General features: G+C 47.9%; 1 non-coding gene across 1 annotated transcript; it reads right to left on the reverse strand.

The window, feature by feature from the left end:
- Positions 1-19,399: 19,399 nt before the first annotated feature.
- Positions 19,400-19,473, reverse strand: TRNAT-GGU (transfer RNA threonine (anticodon GGU)). Its single transcript has one exon. It is a non-coding gene; the product is annotated as a tRNA-Thr (tRNA).
- Positions 19,474-20,733: the final 1,260 nt, after the last annotated feature.

The raw sequence follows: 20,733 nt of genomic DNA on the forward strand, positions 1-20,733 counted from the left end.
TCCCGCCACCAAGGCATGCCAGGTAAGGAAGCCGCCCATAAGGCAGCCCGCGCACTCACTTTCCGGGCACCAGGCTCTTCTTGGGAGGGCCTTAACCCAGATCACAGCCCTCTTATTTCTTTTTTAGATTTTACAGAACACTATCGCGCCGAACACCGGCGCTACAAAGTTCCTATGAAGAGACTGGGTAAAGCTGGCGAACGAACACTCCTTCGGCTCTTTACAAACACCGTGCTGTATCCGGCGGTTCTCAAGCAATTTGACTCTTCTTTTTACTGCCGCTGCTCTTTCTCTGGGAAGGTGGCCAACACCTTTTAGATGGTTTGGACATGCAAGCAAAATCCAGTTCTCCCCCTCCCCCATCACCCGTTCCCCTACCCGAGAGGACTGGGAGGCGGCTCTGCTCGGCTGCCAGGAACTATCAGCCCAATAGGCCCTGGTTGGGCGGACCTGCGCAGCGGTCAGGACCAACGGGGTCCCGGAATGAGGGACTCCGCCTTCTATTGTATGGGGCGAGACCAACTAGGGGCCTCTCCCCAAGCACCTCTCTGTATATATAGATAAAGCAATGTTTATGCCGACATGACTTGGTACCCAGCAAAGTCTTAAGTTCTGTCCTTGAGCTACGGCTGTTATGTTCTGTATGAGGTGGCCAAGCAAGGGGTTACTGCATTTCAGGAATGAAGGGCTGTGAGCACATTCAGTGAGTCTGTGTAAATAATACTGTTTGCGAAGTTCTGGTTCGCTATTTTTTCTATGACTGCCCGGATGACGTAACAATGCGCTGTGAAGACGGAAGCGCACCGTGTTAGTATTACTATTTTATTCCAATTTCCCTGTACAACCGCGCTTCCAACGTATGCACCTGTTTTTGAACCATCAGTATGAAAAGCTGCGACAGTACTGTACTTTTCCTCAAGTGTGAAGAATTCTTGTAGTTTATGTTGTTGCGGAATTTGTTTTGTTACGGAACTGTGTAAGAGTTAAATTTCAGGTAAATTTTTGCCATGGCGGCAGTGGATCTCGCCTTCGGGCAATGTTTGGCAATATGTCTAGTATACCGACGTTCCGCCACATCTCTTCAAATCGCAAGAAGAGTGGCCGAGTAGCTTGCGGCTTTTTGGTGCAGAGTGTTCTAGAAAGGCATTTTGTAGCGATAGGGTAACATAGATGCTTATGCAGTGAACGGATTTTGATAAAGTATGAGCATGTGAGCATGGCTCCTGTATCTGTAAGCTATGTTTAATTTGCTTCTACATTGAGACTATTTATGGGTGATCTCGTGTATGCACAACTGGAGAGACGCAAACTTAAATTATGTACTGGATGTAGCCGCTTAAGGTACAATGGTCTTGCTGACCCATACACTATACATCCGTAATATAGGGTAGAGCGTACTACTGAGCGGTATATTTGTGATAGACATGTCCTACCGGCTCCCCAGTGTTTTCTCGACAGCACTTTGAGTATGTTCAGGGATCGAGAAGCTTTCTTTTTCAACGCATTTATGTGAGGCAGGAAGGTGAGATTTCTGTCGCATGTAATAGCTAGATATTTATGTTCTTTAATCACGGGTAAGTCTATTTCGTTCAGGTGTAGGGTGGGATCTATCTGCATGTTTTGTCTGAGTTAGAAAAGAATGGCCACCGATTTCGGTGGAGAAAAACGGAAGCCATTTGGGTCTGCCCATATTGCCAGTTTATTTATTGTTAGTTGTATCTGTCGTTCGCATGTTGATGTATTCGAGGATGTGCAAGCTATCTGCAGGTGATCTACATAGAATACATAACGCACCTTGAGATGATTTTCTTCATAGAATTCATTTTTACAGTAAAAAGTGTTGTGCTCAAAATACATCCTTGAGGTACTCCGTTTTCTTGGACAAAATTCCTTGAAAAGGTTTAGCCTAGGCGGACATGAAATGTGCGTTTAGACAAAAAATATTTAAGGCAGTTCAACATACTGGCGCGGATGCCCAGTGCAGCCAGGTCCTGAATAACCCCAAACCTCCACGTTGTGTCATATGCCTTCTTAAAATCAAAGAAGACCACTAAACAGTGCTGTCTGTGTATAAAAGCCTCACGAACAGTGTTTTCATGACGAACCAGGTGGTCGGGGGTGGAGCAAGCCCTTTTAAAACCGCATTGATGGAAATCCAGAAGCTCCCGGTCTTCTAACACGAATGTTAGTATGATATTCAATACACTTTCAAAGGATTTCGCTAGACAGCTAGTCAGAGCTATGGGCCTACAGCTGGAGGGATGGGTAGAGGGCTTTCCGGGTTTCAGTAATGGATCAATATTGACCATCTTCCAGGCTTCGGGAAGTCTCCCCGATACCCAAACTTCGTTAAAAAAATAAATGTGCCTCCACAGCAGGTTCAGAGAGAGGAGCTAACATTTGATAATGTATTTAATCTGTGCTAGGTGCAGTTTGCTTACCAGCGGACAGTAGTTTATTAATTTCTTGAATTGTAAGTTATTACAGGGTTCATTTGTGCCGTCACTTGTCGGCAGTATTAGTCTTTAAGCTGTGTTTTTGTATTTGAGGAATGATTCTGTGAATTGAAATGAACTGAAAACTGCAGAAAAATGTTCGCCTAAAATATCTGCCTATTCTAAATTTGTCTGTATGTCAGGGTTTGATAGAAACGGAACTATGGTTGAGGAATAGCTGCTATTTATCTTTTATACCATCTCCCACATATGCTTTGACATTATTGAGCTGTTTATTGAGGACACGTAACCTTGCCATGAAGATTTTCTGCAGTACGGCGAATATGTCGAGTATTTGATTTGACCTTTTTGAACTTAGTGAAATTCTCCTGCGTTGGGTACGTACGGAAAATTCCAAAACCTTTGTTTTGTTTCTTTTTTGCGTCTCGGCATTCTTGTGTATACCAAATTTTAAGATTCTGCTTTACTACTCCACATGACCGAGGAATTTCGAGGCATGCAGCGGTAAAAATACAGTTTGTGATAGCCTTATTCAGTCCGGCTGTGCTGAGATCATCTGCAACTACTATATCTCAGCTGGCCCTTTCTCTAAAAAAGTACCCAGTCGGCCAAATGCAACTTCAACCGTCGTGGTGACTTGCGTTGGGTATGTTAGGCTTATTAATACAGAGAGGTGATCGCTGCCGCTTGGGTTATTACATCGCATTTAAAATTACAAAAGAGACAGTGAACTAAAAGACAAAACTATGGAACTCATTTTTCCCGTGCACAGAGAGCAGTATGTATCTTTTGCCGGGGTTTAGGAGCAAACTTTATTACTTAAAATAAATCTAAAATACGACCTCTTGCATCAGTGCGTGCACTTCCCCAAAAACCAGAGTTGGCATTAAAATCACCAGCTAGCAGATATGGCTCTGGCAGCGTTACTCTTAGTTTAGGAGGGTAGATGTGTAGGCCAGTTGGTGAGACATGAAGGAACTAGACACCGCAGCGGACACGGGGCACAGAAAGAAGACGACACAGGGCGGTACTTGCAACTAAAATTTTATTTGAAACTTTATGGCTTTTTAAAGACAGAGGCACCTGTGATCCTACAATCGAGAAAAAAGGGGGAATGAAAAGCAACAGATAACAAGACCTAACTGACAACAATGCACATGAAAGACATGCGAGTCACAATCTACAGATATCAGAAGTGTTAGAAACCGTCGACCGCATGTGGAAGCATGAAAACCACAAGACAAAGGAAGAAAAGAACGTCAAAAGGAAGCAGCCCAACCTGTTACCTGTCAAGGAAACCTAGTTCTTTTTGGAGGATGGAAACCGAAGGCGAACTAACGCATTCATCATTGGCCAAAAACAGAATGCTGGAGGCAAGTGGGATTCTTCAACGCTTGGCTTCGAAATGTGTGCTTTGAAAGCTTTGGTCTCGGATCGTCTGGTTGGAGGCGATGGCAGGACTTTCGGCGCACAACGCAGCAGTCGATAGATTTCCTTTGGAACCGCTTGCGCCACCAGCTCACAAGGAATGGCAAAGGGATAGAAGTGGGCGTTGTTCCAGTTACCTTCCTCGGCAACGTGAATGTTCCTGCAGAAGTGGAGGCAGTATTACAGCATGGCCCCAAGTACAGCTTGGAACCATCGGTGGACAAGTATGACCTTCTAGCGTCCGTGCACAGAGTGGCCAACAAGGCTCTGGCTGAGGAGAGGACACCCTGCCTTTTAGAAAGCGTCGAAAGTTTGCGAAAGAATTTCACCAAGAAGTCTGGTAGCTCAAAAGTTCCACGTGAAGTTGCCTGCTACTTCCGGGAGAATGACCTCGCTCTTGTCCAGGCTGACAAGGAAGGTGGCTTCACCGTACTTCCGCAGCGCCTATTTCAAGAAAAAGCCATCAGTGCCGTCAGTAAGAACTTTAAGCCTGTTTCTCAAAAACCTTCCAAAGTTAAGAGCAGGGCAGTGGCTCTTTTAGATAAACTCAACCTACAGAAGCTATAAAAACAGGTGCTGGGATGTGATTTGAACGTTCTGAGCATCTTCTTCATGGCAAAGACGCTTAAAGATCTGTGCCCATTCAGGGCTATTATTACAGAAAGAGGAAGCTGGCAGGCCCAAGGCAGCAAGTTCCTTAAAACACATTTGGGACAACTAAAGCCTGAAGATCCTTTCAAGATAGCTGGGTCTGACACCTTGGTTGCAGCATTGACTTCTGGTGTTCCAAGTGCCAACTGTGCGTTGTCCGTCGACGTGGAAGAGTTGTTTTACTTGATTCCGCACAATGAACTTTTCAGTGCAGTAAGAGAACTGATTGACGTTGCCGGCATGGTTGGATTCCAGAATACCTGTGATGTGTCGCCTGATTATTTTATGGAGCTGCTCGGTTTTTATCTTGATTCTACTTTTGTTTCCTTTGGCGAGAAATTGTATGTGCAGAAAAAAGGAATTTGTATAGGTTCCAGTGTCGCGCCAGTGCTGTGTGAAATCTTTTTGCGCGTCTAGGTCGAGTGCTCGAGCTCAAGCTAACCCAACCTTTCATAGCAAAGATCTTCAGATATGTAGACGACTTTTTAATTATTTTGAAACTTTCTTCTCATGACTCTGACAAAAGTAGCTAGCAAGATCTTAAGTGTATTCTCAAACTGTTCACAATTTCTCAAATTCACTCTAGAACTTCCACAAAACGGATCCATTCAGTTCCTGGATTTAAAGTTATCTTTTAACAGAATTGATCATGTGTGCTGGGACTTCCAACCTAGGTCAAAGAAAGCATTGGTGCCTTTTGATTCCTCCCACTCCAAGGTGGTAAAGCGGGGTATTGCCTCCTCCTGTTTTAGATCCTGAGTTTTAAAATTATGCACTCATATGTTGAAGTCCAGTTTTTCCGTTCAAGTAGAGCGGCTGGAAAAGGCAGGGTACCTGAGGTTTTTGTTAACCACGGTGGCTGAAACAGTGGCCAATAAGCTCCGTAAAAAGAAAAAAAGGAGTTGCTTCCCAAGAACCAGCCGGCCAGAAAAAAGTGGAAGTCATTCCCTACCTGCACAGGGTTTCACATAATCTCAAAAAGATATCAGGCAAATATGGCATCGACATTGTATTTTCGGCACCCTGTAAGCTCTTTTTTTTAATTGGTTTTGGGGGAAAAGAAATGGCGCAGTATCTGTCTCATATATCGTTGGACACCTGAACCGCGCCGTAAGGGAAGGGTAAAGGAGGGAGTGAAAGAAGAAAGGAAGAGAGGTGCCGTAGTGGAGAGCTCCGGAATAATTTCGACCACCTGGGGATCTTTAACGTGCACTGACATCGCACAGCACAGGGGCGCCTTAGCGGTTTTCCTCCATAAAAACGCAGCCGCCGCGGTCAGGTTCGAACCCGGGAACTCCGGATCAGTAGTCGAGCGCCCTAACCACTGAGGCACCGCGGCGGGTGTGTAAGCTCTCTAGATTATGCAATCTAGTGGGAAAGGGGGACTCGATTCGAGGAACTTGCGGCAAGAAACATTTGGAATAAAATAAGCGTGTCGCATGTGTAACAGGGGTAATCTACAAGATCCCCCTCAGTTGTGGGCGTTTTTATATTCGACAAACCGGTAGGTGCTTAAATGATCGCTTGAGAGAACATGCGCGTTCCTTGGGGGAGGCGGGGGGTTCGAATCTGCCTGTTCATTGCCGCAAGTGTCGGGGTTGTTGGCCTCAGTTTAGCCAGACCACGATTGTTGGAAGAAGGAAAGGGCAGCTTGAGAGAGAGATTATGGAGGCCATTGCCATCTTGCGCTCGCAACCGGATGAATGCGTTAGTTCGCCTTCGGTTTCCAGCCTCCAAAAAGAACTGGGTTTCCTTGACAAGTAACAGATTGGGCTGCTTCCTTTTGACGTTCTTTTCTTCCTTTGTCTTGTGGTTTTCATGCTTCCACATGCGGTCGACGGTTTTTAACACTTCTGATATCTGTAGATTGTGACTCGCATGATGAGTATTGCATAAGGTTTTAAACTTTGATTTCTGTAGATTGTGACTCGCATATCTTTCATGTGCATTTTTTTCTTGATTGTAGGATCACATGTGCCTCTGTCTTCATAAAGCCATGAAGTTTCAAATAAAATTTTAGGTGCAAGTACCGCCCTGTCTCGTCTTCTTTCTCTGTCCCGTGTCCGCTGCGGTGTCTAGTTCCTTCGTTACTATTAGGTGTGGCTGAAGATATATGATACATATTGTGAGTATTTTAAAATAAAGGATGGTGACTGCGACGGCTTCGTATTTGGTTTTATGTTTGATCTCGCGGGTTGCTACACAATTCTGGATGACAATAGCAATTTCTCCAGACAGCTAGCTTGCTTGCTTTCGGTCACACCGAAAGACATTATACTTGTTTAAAATATTTTTTTTTGTTTTGGACTTGAGTTGGTACCCTGTAAGCATAAAGCCAGCAGGGACATTGGGTTTAAAAGCTCTTTTATGTCACTTTAGTGATTCATTAATCCTCGGCAGTTCCACTGTATAAGGAACGGCATGTTTGGCGGGCGTAGTTAAAACTTAGGATACCGGTTTTGGGGGTGCCATTACTGGGGTCTTTTTTCTTTTCCGCTCCAGGGAGCTGCGCCTCTGCTGCAGCAAAGGCGAGTTCTGAGTTATGTCCATCGCCTCACTAGAGGCTGTGGACTTACGCGGTGAACCCGCGGGCGTACGGTTTGTGGACTTCTCCCGACTGGGGGAAGCCTTGCGGGCGGCCGACTGAGAGGCCGGCAGCCCCTTGTTCAGAGGTGGCAGGGCAGCCATCGCTGCGTCTGCCGGGGGCGGGGGTGGCCCTGCCTCAGGCTTTGCCTGGGCAGTGGCCGAAGCCTTGTGTGGTGTGCCGCCCCTGCGCACCACATCGGCGAAATTTGCTTTTTATTTTGCTGTGAACTGGAATGCTGAGGGGAGTATTTTTCGTGCTACTTCATAAGTTATGTTTTCCTTTGACCTTATTATTTTTCCTTCTCTCTCTTGCACGTCAGACACGACCTCGAGTACGCGGGGTGATCTCCTTCGCAGTTCGCTCACAGTGGTGAGACATTGCAGTCTACAGATTCATGATTGTTTGACGAACATTTGGCACATTTTTGGCGGCCACGACAGGTCTGTGAGCCATGGCGAAATCTTTGACATTTGAAGCAGCGTCTGGGATTTTTGATGTATAGACTTATATTTTTTTAAGATATCCTGCTTCTATGGTTTAGGGAAGTTGGCTGGAGGCAAAGGTCAGGACTATGTATTTTGTTGGTATTTCCTTGTCGTTTTTTGGATTTTGATACGATGGAATTCGGTGGCGTTCTGGTCTTTCAGACCCTCCAACATCTCTTCTTCAGAAAGGTTCAGGAAATAATGCTCAGATATCACCCCTTTTACTCAGTTTGGTGATCGCTGGGTAGTTACGGTTACACGGATGTCTCCGAAGGACACTTAGGTTGGGAGTTTTGAGTAATGTGTTTTTTTTCGGATTTGGAGCAGGAGGTCGCCACTGGCTAAATTCGTCACCTTGAAGCCAAGGCCCAGCACGTCTGTGAGTGATTTGGAAACAACGAATGGAGACATTTTTCTGGCTGTTTACTCTGCATCTTCACTATGCACAACGTGATACATAGGGAAATGTTATTTTGTTTTTGGAAACACTAGGCAGTTATGTCTTCGGTACGCACTCTCTTCAGAATGCGATCATTTTGTGAGGAAGGTGGGGCCATAAAGTGCGTTTAATGTTCGGTCATGATGTCAGCCGCCCATGGAGCCCAACGAGGGGACGGGACAGGAACTTGCAAGTCCTGCTAGCGCCAGCTGTGCACCTCAAGTATAACCAAATATGGCACAACTCAGGGTAGTTGGTACTTAATCCTTTCCACCAGGAAGAAGGAAAAAATAAATAAGAGAGGAGAAGACAGGCAAGTTTTGAGAAGGAAGATAGGAAAGTGAAAAATTAAGGGGAAGATAGGAAAAGGCGACTGCCGATTTCCCCCGGTCGGGTCAGCCGGAGGTGCCGTCTACAGGAGGCTGGGGCCAAAGTGGTGTGTTACCCCTCCGCCGAGGGGCCCTAAAGGTTCAAACGCTCGGCATCGGCTCAACCACCAGGAGCCCCTTTTACCTGGACAAGGCAATGCCACGCACGGCTAGGCGCAGGTGCTCGGTTCCGTGGTGATGCACTGTTCATCATCATCCCCTTGCGGGGATGTCCCTGGGGATGCTCGGGAAGCCGTGGTGTCGCCACTCACCAACACCTGCAAGCTGCAGACACCGCCCTGAGGGGAAATTTTTGCTTCGAGGAACTTCGCTTTTTTGGTCACGTTGTCAGCGCACAACGTGTTCGTCCGGGTCCTGACAAGACTGCTGCCATCTTAGGTTTTTCACGCCCAACTGACAAGAAAGCCATTCGGTGGTTTTTGGGTCTGTGCTCGTATTATCGGCGCTTTGTTCAAAATTTCTCACGAATCCCCGAGCCGTTAAACTCACTGACTCGCGACGTCAAGCCCTTTGTGTGGGGAAGCGACCAAGAGGCTGCATTTGTCGAGCTTCGCAGCCGTCTACAGCGTACTCCGATACTCGCCCATTTCGATGAGCACGCTGCCACGGACATCCACACTGATGCCAGCAATGTTGGCCTTGGTGCGGTATTGATCCATTGGCAAGATGGTGCCGAACGGGTCATCAATTATGCCAGCCGAACACTTACGCGCTCCGAGACCAAATATTCTACGACAGAGAAAGTGATATGGACCATCAGCAAGTTCCGACAGTACCTCTATGGGCGACCCTTTCGTGTGGTAAGCGACCGTCCCTCCTTATGCTGGCTGTCGAGCCTCAAAGACCCCTCAGAATGCTTGGCTAGATGGAGCTTACGCTTGAAAGAATACGACCTAACAGTAGTCTGCAAGTCGGGCCCTAAGCATCACGATGCGGACTGTTTGTCGGGCGCGCCTATCGCAATCGGTCAAGAAGAACCCGCTGATGATTTTCTTTTCCTGGGCGCTGATAGTACCACCACTACGGCGCAGCTTCAGCGGACGGACTCGGAGTTCACGCCGCTCATCGGTTACCTCGAAGGCGTCGACGCTCGCATCCCACGTGTTTTTCGTCGTGGGCTCCACACCTTCACTTTACAATCTGGTATTATCTACAAGCGCAACTTCGTCAGCAATAAATAAGCGTTCCTACTTGTCGTACCATCGCAGTTGCGGCCAGAGATTTTGAGCGCCTGTCACGATGACCCTCCGCCGGCCATCGCGGAGTAAGCGTACACTCATGTCGATTAAACAAAAGTATTATTGGCACAGGTTACTCCCATCTGTGCGGGCCTACGTAAAAACATGCCGTGCCTGCCATTGTCGGATGTCTCCTCCGTTGAATCTAGCTTAATTTCTTCACCCCCTCGATCCACCGAAGTCCCCTTTCACCAAGTGGGCATGGGACTCCGTGGCCCTTTTCCGAAGTCTTCATCTGGAAAGCGTTGGATCGTCGTTGCCACCGACGATCTGACACAGTACGCTGAGACCACGTCCCTTGCCAAAGGCACTGCTGCTGAAGTGGCGCAGTTCTTCGTTCACAATATTGTCCTACGTCATGGAGCCCCCGTCGTTGTCGTTATTGACCAGGGAACTGCTTTCGCTGCACGCTTAACCGAGTCCGTGATGACTCTAACGCAAACCAGCCATCGACGTGCTACGGCCTATCACACACAGACAAACGGGTTGGTGTAGAGCGACTCAACCGCATACTAGCCGACATGCTTTCTATGTATGTTGACGTCAAGCATCGAACTGGGGGCACCATTCTGCCGTACGTAACGTTTGCGTACAACACCGCCCTACGGGAGACAACGCGTCTGACCCCCTTTCAGCTTCTCATCGGTCGGCAAGTGACCACTCTGTTGGATGCTATGTTGCCCGATGACCCCCACTGCGACTCTAACGCTGACATCGACGTAGATACCTTCATTCAGCTTGCTAAGGAAGGGCGGTAATTGGCACGCCTGCGAATTAACCGTCAACAGGAGACTGATATTTTCCTTTCTAGTGCGCTGTTAGTGCCACCCAAATAGCGCAGCTTCAGCGGGCGGACTCCGAGTTCACGTGGCTCCTCGATTACCTCGAAGGCGTCGACGCTCGCTTCCCGCGTGCTTGTCGTCGTGGGCTCCGCACCTTCACTATACAGTCTGGTGTTCTCTAGAAGCGCAACTTTGCCAGCAACAAAGAACCGTTCCTGCTTGTCGTACCATCGCAGTTGTGGCCAGAGTTTGAGTGCCTGTCGTGATGCACCCTCCGCCGGCCATCTCGGAGTAAGTCGGCCCAGGTTACCCGATCGGTGCGGGCCTACAGAAAAACATGCCGTGACTGCTAACGTCGGAAGTCAACTCCGTTGAAACCAGCCGAATTTCTTCACGTCCTCGATACACCGAAGATTCCTTTTCACCAAGTGGGCATGGTCCTCCTTGGCCCTTTTCTGAAATCTTCGTCTGGAAAGCATTGGCTCGTCGTTGCCACTGACACCCTGTGTTCTGGCTTTTTCTATGTTGTGTAATATGTTTCTCAGTAACGGTTCGCTTGCATATCTGCAATGTATTGCCGTGGTCACGTTAAGCGAATCTGTGTAGATTATGCTGTTTTGAATGTTATTATTTACTATTCTGCCTACAGCTAGAGAGTTGTGTTGTGTTGGGTTTTATGGCGCATAGGCAACTAAGGCCATAATGCGCCAAGCTTGAGGCATAGGAGAAATCTCTGGATAATTTTATAGAAATGTAAAATTTGTCGGTGGTGCAGAATGCTTAAATATTTAAAATTACATCATGATGATGATACTCCCAAAGGCATCTTCTACCTTACCACACTTTCGGTCTAGACGACGTTATTGTTGTTACCCTCATAGAATGGCACATGCCCACATAGAGGGATTGGCCAAGAATTGGGGGCTACGTTGTTGGCCCTTGCGGTTTGCATCTCTGGCCGCCTTCTCTGCGGCTGGCACGCAGTTGGCGCCAGCAGCGCGCGCCGTTAATATGACGACCTCGGGTGTAACGCCACCCTCTCCCGTCACTATATCGGCGTCCGGGCTATATCGACGCATTTGATCGTTTTCTGTTTTATAATTGGCTATAATTAATTATCTAATCATACTACAGTCATCAAACTTGGCGTGTCCCCTCTATCTGATGCTACCATTGGCGTTATTCGTGGAAGATAGCGTTACACCGGACGCGCGAGTTTAAGCCATTAAAGGCTTTCGCCTTAAAATCCTCTTCAGTGCACTGTTAAGGCTGTGCCTCACGTAGGGGGCCAAGAAATATTTGATTGTTGCTTCGGATATGTGCTGGTTTGTAGACAAGGCTGAATAACGTCATTGCTTTTATTCGCATTCTGTCGAGAGCACCTTTGTCTGAAGCTTTTGGAAGATGAAGACTTAAAGGGGCAATGAAACGTAGTATTCCAGCATTAACTATTCACCCCGCTAAATTACCCATATCTGATAACCAAAAATGAACCTCCGTTAAATATAAACTGATACTGTGGGACAACTATTTATTACATGATTTTTTCCCCTTTCAAACAACAGCACTGTGTTCTGGCAACATTTCTGGACGCCCTTATCACAGTTTCGTGAACCAAAATTTATTTTCGTGAAGATGTGTTTTTTATTAGTCTTTAACGCGACAGCATTAAAGGCCCCATTTCGAAGAAAATCTTGAGTCGGCATTGTCGGCGTTGTGAGCGAAAAATCATGGGCATGGCTCGGGAAGGTGGTCTTCAGAGAGCATCCTTGGAGGCAGATGGGCCGCCTATCTAGGTCACGTAACCTTGCGGCGTCATTAAAACTTGCCCACGGGGTAGGGAGCAAACTGCCCACTGTGTACGTGGAGGTTAATGATTGGTCGTTCGGGAAGAGCAACCTAGGTCGCAGAAGGACCACCGCTGGGAGCACCTGTCATCGCAGGGCAATGGCGCATCACTTAACCGCTGCACCACTGAGCTAGGAGGGGGGTGAGGACTTCCAGGGATTTATGAATGTAAAGTAGAGAATGACTTTCTGCATATATGGGAATTAACCCAAGAGGCTATCGCGTGATACCCTTAAGGTGGAGCTTAAGTGCCCCCTCCACTTTTGCTGTGTGCGCTTTGTCTTCGTAGCAGCGGCGACCCGGCACAAAAGGAAGTCCGACATCGATTCCGATAATCGTGCACCCGCTATGCATTGTCTGCAACATGCTGCTGTTTGCTGCGCGTTTATGGCGGCATGTCGTAAACTTCAGCCGCTTCCCAAACCACATAAGTAGCAAAAGGAAGTACTATCTTTGTTCAAAAGCTTTTGCAGCACTGCGTCATATTAAAGATCCCTGGAGACGCGAGGATGTCTCAAAGGGGTGTGTAATGTTGTCGGCGAAGCACAAATCGCTGGCAACATATGTCGCTGGATTATAAATTACCTGGCGCACTGTGAGGGTTGTAGGAAAGTGGCCATTTTTCAACCGCGATGTTATCGCGCACGTGTGTTCCAGCGCGTCCCATGCTTGCCAAAGGCAATGTGTGCCGCGAAGATTGTGACGAGGCGCTGAGCTGTGGAAAGACAAGTCCCCACAACTGCGCCATAGGCTCTATATTTTAGTTTCAAATTAGCATTGAGGCGGCACACATGCCAAGGAAACTTGGAAAAATGCCTCTAGTTTGCGCGGCTTCCACAACGCTCTGCGTGGTGCTTAACGCTCATAATCACCGCGGGAATTTCGAGCGTTTGGTACATTCCATTCGTTTCCTACGGCTTTTGGAAGCAGGTGGCCTGTACGCAGAGAGAAACAGAGAGAATTTTAGAAGTCAGCTTTTGCAGCGCCGCAGAAGATGGGGACAAGACAATCACAGCTTTCGCGCAGAATCTCGCCGAAGTATTTAGCTACATGAAAATTACTTGTATGAATGCTTCCATTCAGTTACGTGTTGGTTACCGCCTCTACTAACAGAGGACCCTAGTTACTGATGTGCATCCAAGCTGGGCATACGTGAGTCGCCCTCACAGCATGAAATAAGCTGCGAATAGTAACGGGCGTGGCAGCGTCGTCATGCTATGCATGCTTCCGAAGCCATTAAATGCTTTGATTGAAGGCGCGCAACGGAGATATGTACACGTAAACATGTCTTCCGACTCTCACACTATGCAGCGCGCTACCAAAAAACCGATTACGTGCGTTAAACGCGTGCATTTCCTCACGTCGGGTTTCTAGTTAGTTCGTAACACTAGTGCGAGCAAACATATGTGTACAGGGAGGACGCCAGGATTACAGTCGGCAGTCGACACTTGCGATTTCACGCCGCCTATGAATGGCTGCCACTGCTTTTCCGTCTGCCATGACCTTTTTATGCGCAGTAGGTGAGAGTAATTGACGTGAGGCGCCGCGAGAGGGAGAAGTATAGTGGGACAAACACGAATGCATATCATTCCTATCTTATATGTCAATCCCACAGCCTTTAACAGTTGTCTCCCCAAAAAGCCGACCGTTGAACGATTGAACCCAAATTGTTGCACAAATAAACAAGAACCTCACAAGGTGTGCGCTTTTCCCTAACATATTTTCAGGTGTCGCAGAATGATTCTTCCTTTAGACGTCGCTTTAATGTCACAATGCGAATTTACCGATAACATGTAATACAAAAAATAGATATTTTTTTTTCTAATATATTGCCTTCGTGCCACTTTGCGTCACCCCGTAGTGACATTGAACCCTGCCGGAAGGCCATCGTTCTTGGCAACGCCAACAGTTGGCCTCGAGGCCTCCACTGTCGGCTGCGGCTGCTCAGACGTGGCAGTCTCTTCTACATCGGGTGGCGCCACGGTGAACTCGTCCGTGTAGCTCGTCACCAAATCGGGATTCCCCGGCGACGGGTAGAACTGGTCGTCGTCAACGGCCGTGCTCTCTTCGCCTGCGACAGCTGGCACGGGTGGCGGTTCGTGCGCTGGCAGACCCGCGACCACCGCCGCATCCTCGTCCACCGACTGGCCCTGAGCGGGAGCTGTCCTCAAGGCTGGCAGCACGGGAGGAGAGGGTATAGAATCTGTCATTAGCGAAAGCAATGGACGCAGCTATGTTTACATTCATATGATTATGACGATGAACTTTTGCGGCGCAAGGGCATCTCATGCCAAAGAGCGCCATGCACAAGGTATTCTTCTTTAATACTGAAGGTGGGGTCCAAGACCAATTTCCCTAGCATTACACCCTAAAGAAGCCGAGCACCAGGCAGAAGGAAGCTTGTACCCTTTGTATCACCGGTGGGTGCCCGGGCACGGTTACGACCGCCGCAGAACAATGGTCTGTACGAATGACGGCCAACTTTAGTTGTATGCGACCTGCGGCCGCTCTGCCTTGTCAGAAATTCTAAGTAATCCACTAACCTTACTATCTTCCGGCCTCTGATGCATTTCAGTCATGTAAGAGTACATAGTGTCACCCTCTCTCAGGCTATCATCATCAAACTTACTACGCTCACTGCAGGGCAAAAGCCTCTCCCGTGTCTCTACAATCAACCCTGTCCTTTGCCAGCTGCACCCACCCTATGCCTGCAAACTTCTTAATTTTATCCGGCCACCTAACCTTCTGGCACCCCCTGCTTCGCTTGCCTTCTCTTGGAATCCACTCCGTTACCCTTAAGGAGAAGCGATTATCTTGCCTTCACATTACATGCCCTGCCCAAGCCCATTTCTTCCTCTTAGGATGGTGTATTGACTACTATTCTCCTTAATTATAACAACCTCTGTGCGTGTAAGTTTCTTCGCATATAATACACTCCACGGCCATCAATCGCAGCTGACGCTTTAGAACATATACTTCAACCTAGCAGCAAACGATTCATTTTTCGCTATCAATGTTTTCATGAATTGTTGACTTTCTTAAATTCAACAAGTACCAGAAGCTTTAATACCCGTGCTACACGGGCGCTTCGAATGCCTTCCAACTGAATGTGATTCGGCTCGACTCCCGAACTTACGCTGCTACACGAAATTTTTTGACGGCATTCCGCTCAAATGCCATTCGAGTCGACGGAGCTCCGCGGAGATATTCCAGATTTTGGAATGCCTTCAAAATGCGAACACAGCCCGAACCGACCAATAGGCGTTCCTGCCGCCATCGCTTCACCCCGCCCACAGCCGCGTGACTGCTTTCGGCTCTAATGGCTGCTCATTTTGATACCCGCTGCTCGCTTTTTCCGGCTCTTTGCTTAGCAAATAGCTCGTGTTCTGTCTAAGTAAGTTCTTGAAGGTAATAGTACACCAATGAACATTTACCACATGGGCATGAAATTTCTCCAGCAGTGCGCCGAGGAGGACGGCTGCACTCATACTGTTTACATCTCTGCGTACGAACAGCCAGCGCTAGTTTTCATTACATAAAACGCATTGTGATCTTTAGTTGTATTAAATAAGCGCATCTCTTTTGTGCCGGTTGTACCCGTGCTTGTTAACGCAGTGCGACAATCTGTGGGAGGAAGCGCCGATACGATCGCTCTCCTGAGAAACACTTGAAAGCCGGGCTGCTGACATCGCGTACGACCGGCGCTTATCGCTAATTGTCCCGACTTCCTCCGACGCGATCAGTAGTTTATTTTAAACTGCTGTATTCAGAACCATGATTGGTGACCGTTCGCAGTAATTGAAATGGCACAAATTGTTATGCACAAAATAGCAAAGCGACTACTGCTGTTGGCCGTAAAGCAGTGCTCGGCGGTCTGGGTCACACCGGCGCTTCCCGTTCATCGTATGCGCATCCTTAGATGTGAGCAATAGTTGATTTCTGGTCACTGTTGTCAAAATTACACTCGTTGATCTTTTGCATTCGCTAAAACTTGTGAATTCGCTCTTCACAACCGCCGAATTCACAGACGTAACCCGGCGGATTCACTAGGCCTAGTCGTAGCGGAAGGGAAGGTAGTCGCCATCGATTAATATCAATTTGGCAAGCGCTTATAGTTGGTGAGTGTTCGAGTGCGCAGGTGTGAAATGTACCTGTTAGTTTCGCTTTTTAACAATACGGATAAGGTAGAATGACGAATATATTCACACCGTCGCCTCATACCGTGTTTTCGCTCAACCATCGGCCTGCCGAGGACATGCAGGCTGACCGTCCGCCGTTCGGATTCGTCGGTGTCGTTGGCCTCAAAAACTTGTCCCACTATACCATCATATATGCAGCGGTTTACCGTGACAGTGTCGTTGTCGCACTATAGTGCGACCACTGCCGCCGTCGTCATCGTACACTGAAAACGAGCTGAGGAAATTTCAAATGCGTTCGGAAAGTGTCGTGTAGCACCGCGGAAGTCCGTCGAGTCTGAATGCCATTCCAAGTCTCGATTGCCATTCGACTCAGATGTCATTCGAACGTGCCCGTGCAGCACAGGTATAAGACTAAACACACACGTTGAGCCCGTTGCAAAGGAGACCAAGAAAACGTGAATAACAAAGAAAGGTTACCGCATCGTCAGCTTGCTCAGTGAATATTGAAAGGAATGGAAAATATTACAAGGTAACTAGAATTCTAATTAGATTTCTCTCCCTAAAGCGCTAAAGAAGAAAATTGCCTATGCGTAAGGTATGTGTTTTGCGATCGAAGGCCACAGAAAACAAAATTTGGGGAACACTAGAGGCTAAATTCTACAGGCCCGTGTACTGTGCGATGTCAGTGCACGTTAAAGAACCCCAGGTGGTCGAAATTTCCATAGCCCTTCACTATGGCGTCTCTCATAGCCTGAGCCGCTTTGGGACGTTACACCCCATAAACCGAACAACTTAAGCTTTTATTCAACGATATGAAACGATACTGACCATATATGCAGGAGGCCATTCTGTACTTTAGATTCATAGATCCCCGGGAGTCCTCGTATAACCCTCCTGGCGCAGTGGTGCAGCGGTTTGATGATGCGCCACTTCCCTGCGATGGCAAGTGCTCCCAGTGGTGCACCTTGAGCGACCAATCATTAATTTAACTGCCACCTTCCATGGTGGGCAGCTTGCTCACAATCCGGTGGGCAGGTAGTGATGGTGCCGCAAGGTCACGTGACATAGTTGGCCCACCTGCCTCCTTGGTTGCTCTCTGGGGACCACCCGCTAAATCTGTTCTCTTGATTTTTCTCTCACAACGACAACGCCGACAACGCCAACGCCAGATTTTCTGGTGAACTGGAAAGAGTGCGGCCTATCTATTTTTCGGGATTAGGTATACCCATGAAATGCATTGTAGGAGAGGCACAGTGCACCTAGAATGGTTGGTTGATGCTCTTAGCCGCACATCGTTGTGAGCCAGCGGCACAGGCTGCAGAGCGTGCCTCTGTCTTTGGCCGCTTCTGATCTTGGGGCTGAACAGCTCGCATGTTCTCCCCGACTGCTTCGCGCATGGAAGAGCCTCTGCCATCTGCCACTTCCTTAGCTGCTCTTGTTGTTTTACGTGCTACTGCGTTTAGCCGCTTCTGCTTTCCGTGATGGGCAGCGAGCTCAGTCTTGTCTCGCTGCTTGACGCGCCACAGCACTTTGTTGGCCTTAGCAATGCGTTTCGCCGCCTTGACCACGCTCTGAAATAAGTGTGCGACTAAGTAAAGCTGGCATTGGTCTTCCTATCTCTTCACTTAACTGGCTCAATTTTACGGCCATGGAGGGAGCGCTACTGGCGCCGTGCATTTAGATGCGGGGATCGAACGGGTGTGAGATGAAGTCGGGGAAAGAACACCTCGCGTGAAAGGTGATAGGGTACGAAACTGAAAGTAACAGTCAGCGGCGGTGGCTCTGTTACCGTAACCACCGGTAAACGAAGCTGCCCTGCTTACACCTGCGCTGCTTGAATGCGGACTGGGGGAGATAATTCGCAGTTTTTTTTATTGTTGTTGTGACTACTATTCTGAGGGGAAAGTTTGAGTTTTCAGATCTGTTCGCTGTGGTTCAGGGGTGGTGTTCGGCTATATTGCCGGGAGTGGAAGCTACACACATTTGACCGAGAAGAAAACGTATATAGAGCCCAGTGGTTTCCTTGTACCCACATCGTGTAGTTAGTTGTGCATCCCCAGCGTTCCAAATTTGCAAGTGAAATGAATGCCGGTCCTCCCTGCACTGACATTTCGGACTTCCAAATACGCTACTACAGTACAACTACAAAGCATCGAAGCAAACTCCCTAGGCTTTAAGCTGTTGGCGATGACTTTATCTCCGTGCGGGTATTAGTCGCGTGCGCGTGCGTCTAAAGGTTATCTAAAACTTCACCACTAAACATAACTTCGTGAAAGACGATGAACTCAAGTAGTACGCTTGGTTTCCTGTCCACAAGATAGCGCCAGTTTACTACAGGTCTAAGCCACATGCGAGGAAGCCACGTATTGCGGTTAGCAGATTTTACTCTTCTCTGGCCCCTGCTTGAAGGGGCGAAAAATTGCCTCGAACTATCTGGCCGTCCGGTATTAAGTTTTACGATCGACGATTTTCAAAACGAAGAATGCAACGTGAATGTGAATGCTAGCAGATGGATATCAACAGCGAGGTATCATTGAACGACCAAGTTACAGAATGCGGGATGTGCGCGCATATGCTCGTTTATATTTTATTATCGCCCTCACCTGATTGCTATGAATGTTTTAAGAGCCAAGTTACTGACTCCTTCCCGACGGTAACGACCGCAAACTGTTCGTGTCGACAGCGTGGAACTGCAAGAATCGCAAAATTCCGCAGTGTTTTCCCTCCGGTTGCATGCAATCTTGAATTACGCCTCAAAGCAGGACATGGCAGTCCACAAACGCGTACCTCTCGTTGCGAAAGATATGTAGTAGGTCAAATGTTTAGGGGAACCCCCAAGGCGGAGTATATTTGTATTAAGGGAGTAATTACTCACTGGCATCCACCCAAGCAAAGCCGTAAGCCTACAACGGAAAGCTATAAAGCATTCTCAGAAACTTCGTTATTAAAGAAAACTGGTCCTGGTCCGGGGTTCGAACCCGGGCCCACTGCTTCACCGGAACAGTAGCTCTACCGACTGAGTTAACCGGGACGGCAAGCTTATGGTAGGGCGAGAGCGAATTGATAAATAACTCGAAGTGGGAACGGTGTTGGACAAATGTCCAGGGGAATCCCCCAACACGTCCTGCTCCGGGTTATAATAATAATAATATTAATTGGTTTTTGGGGAAATGAAGAGGCCAGTAACTGTCTCATATATCGTTGGACACCTGAACCGCACCGAAAGCGAAGGGACAAAGGAGGGAGCGATAGAAGAAAGAAAGAAATAGGTGCCGTAGTAGAGGCCTCCGGAATAATTTCGACCACCTGGGGATCTTTAATGTGTACTGACATCGCAAAGCATACAGGCGCCTTAGCGTTTTTCGAACCCCGGACCAAGGGGAATTTTTCTTTACGTAGTTTCTGAGAAAGCTGTATAGCTTTCCTTTGTATCCGTATGGCTTCGCTCCGGTGGAAGTCAATGAGCAATTACTCCCTTATTAAGATATGCAGTAATGGGGAATGAATGAAAGTCCCTACCAGTCTCCGACACCGTCACCACGAAGAGGACGAAGACGACGACGACGACTGACAGCGCAGCCGCGAGACGTTGAGGCCGGAGATGGCGCGCTCGTGGCTGGTCTGCTCAGCCCCGAGGAAAGAGGTCGTAGCGCAGTCTGTTACGAACGCATGCTGCGGCTCAATAAAATTGGCGGTGGCTTAACTTGGCTAACCCTGGCATGCAGCGAAAAGCAAGCAGGCTTGCCAAGCGTCTGAGGCTCGTCCATGGCAGATCCGCTACACGATCGCGACAGCCGTTCTATATATACCCACACAACCACATGGCTATGACGTGGTATCACATGGTCTTACTACACCCCCATCGAATGTCATCACGTGGTTTCTCATCACCCCACAAGATGTTCTTAAGGTCAAAGGTCACTCAATGTGAACGGTCAACTAAAGGTCATAGATGAAGGTCAGGAATCAAGCGTTTGACAACATTACTGTACCACATATGGTCGTACACGGCTAACGTGGTTGGGCTGAAGGTTCTTAAAGGTCATTCTCCGGCCTACGCAACGACTGCTTTACCTGGCATGGTGAAGTTTTTCGCTTCAAGAACTCTTTTATTGTCAAGTGTGGGCTTAAAGAACTGAGGTCAACGTCTTAGTGCCTTAACATGCCAAAAGATATGCTTACCAGTATTCTGAAAAAAAAAACGGATATGTAGTTGTTTGTTAAGTTTCTCTCTGAAAGCACCGAAACATTGAAGTTAAAGAAACATTCTTCCTGATCTGGGGTAAGCTGC

The sequence above is a fragment of the Amblyomma americanum genome, chromosome 11, assembly GCF_052857255.1.
Source record: "Amblyomma americanum isolate KBUSLIRL-KWMA chromosome 11, ASM5285725v1, whole genome shotgun sequence".
NCBI classification, from domain to species: Eukaryota; Metazoa; Arthropoda; class Arachnida; order Ixodida; family Ixodidae; genus Amblyomma; species Amblyomma americanum.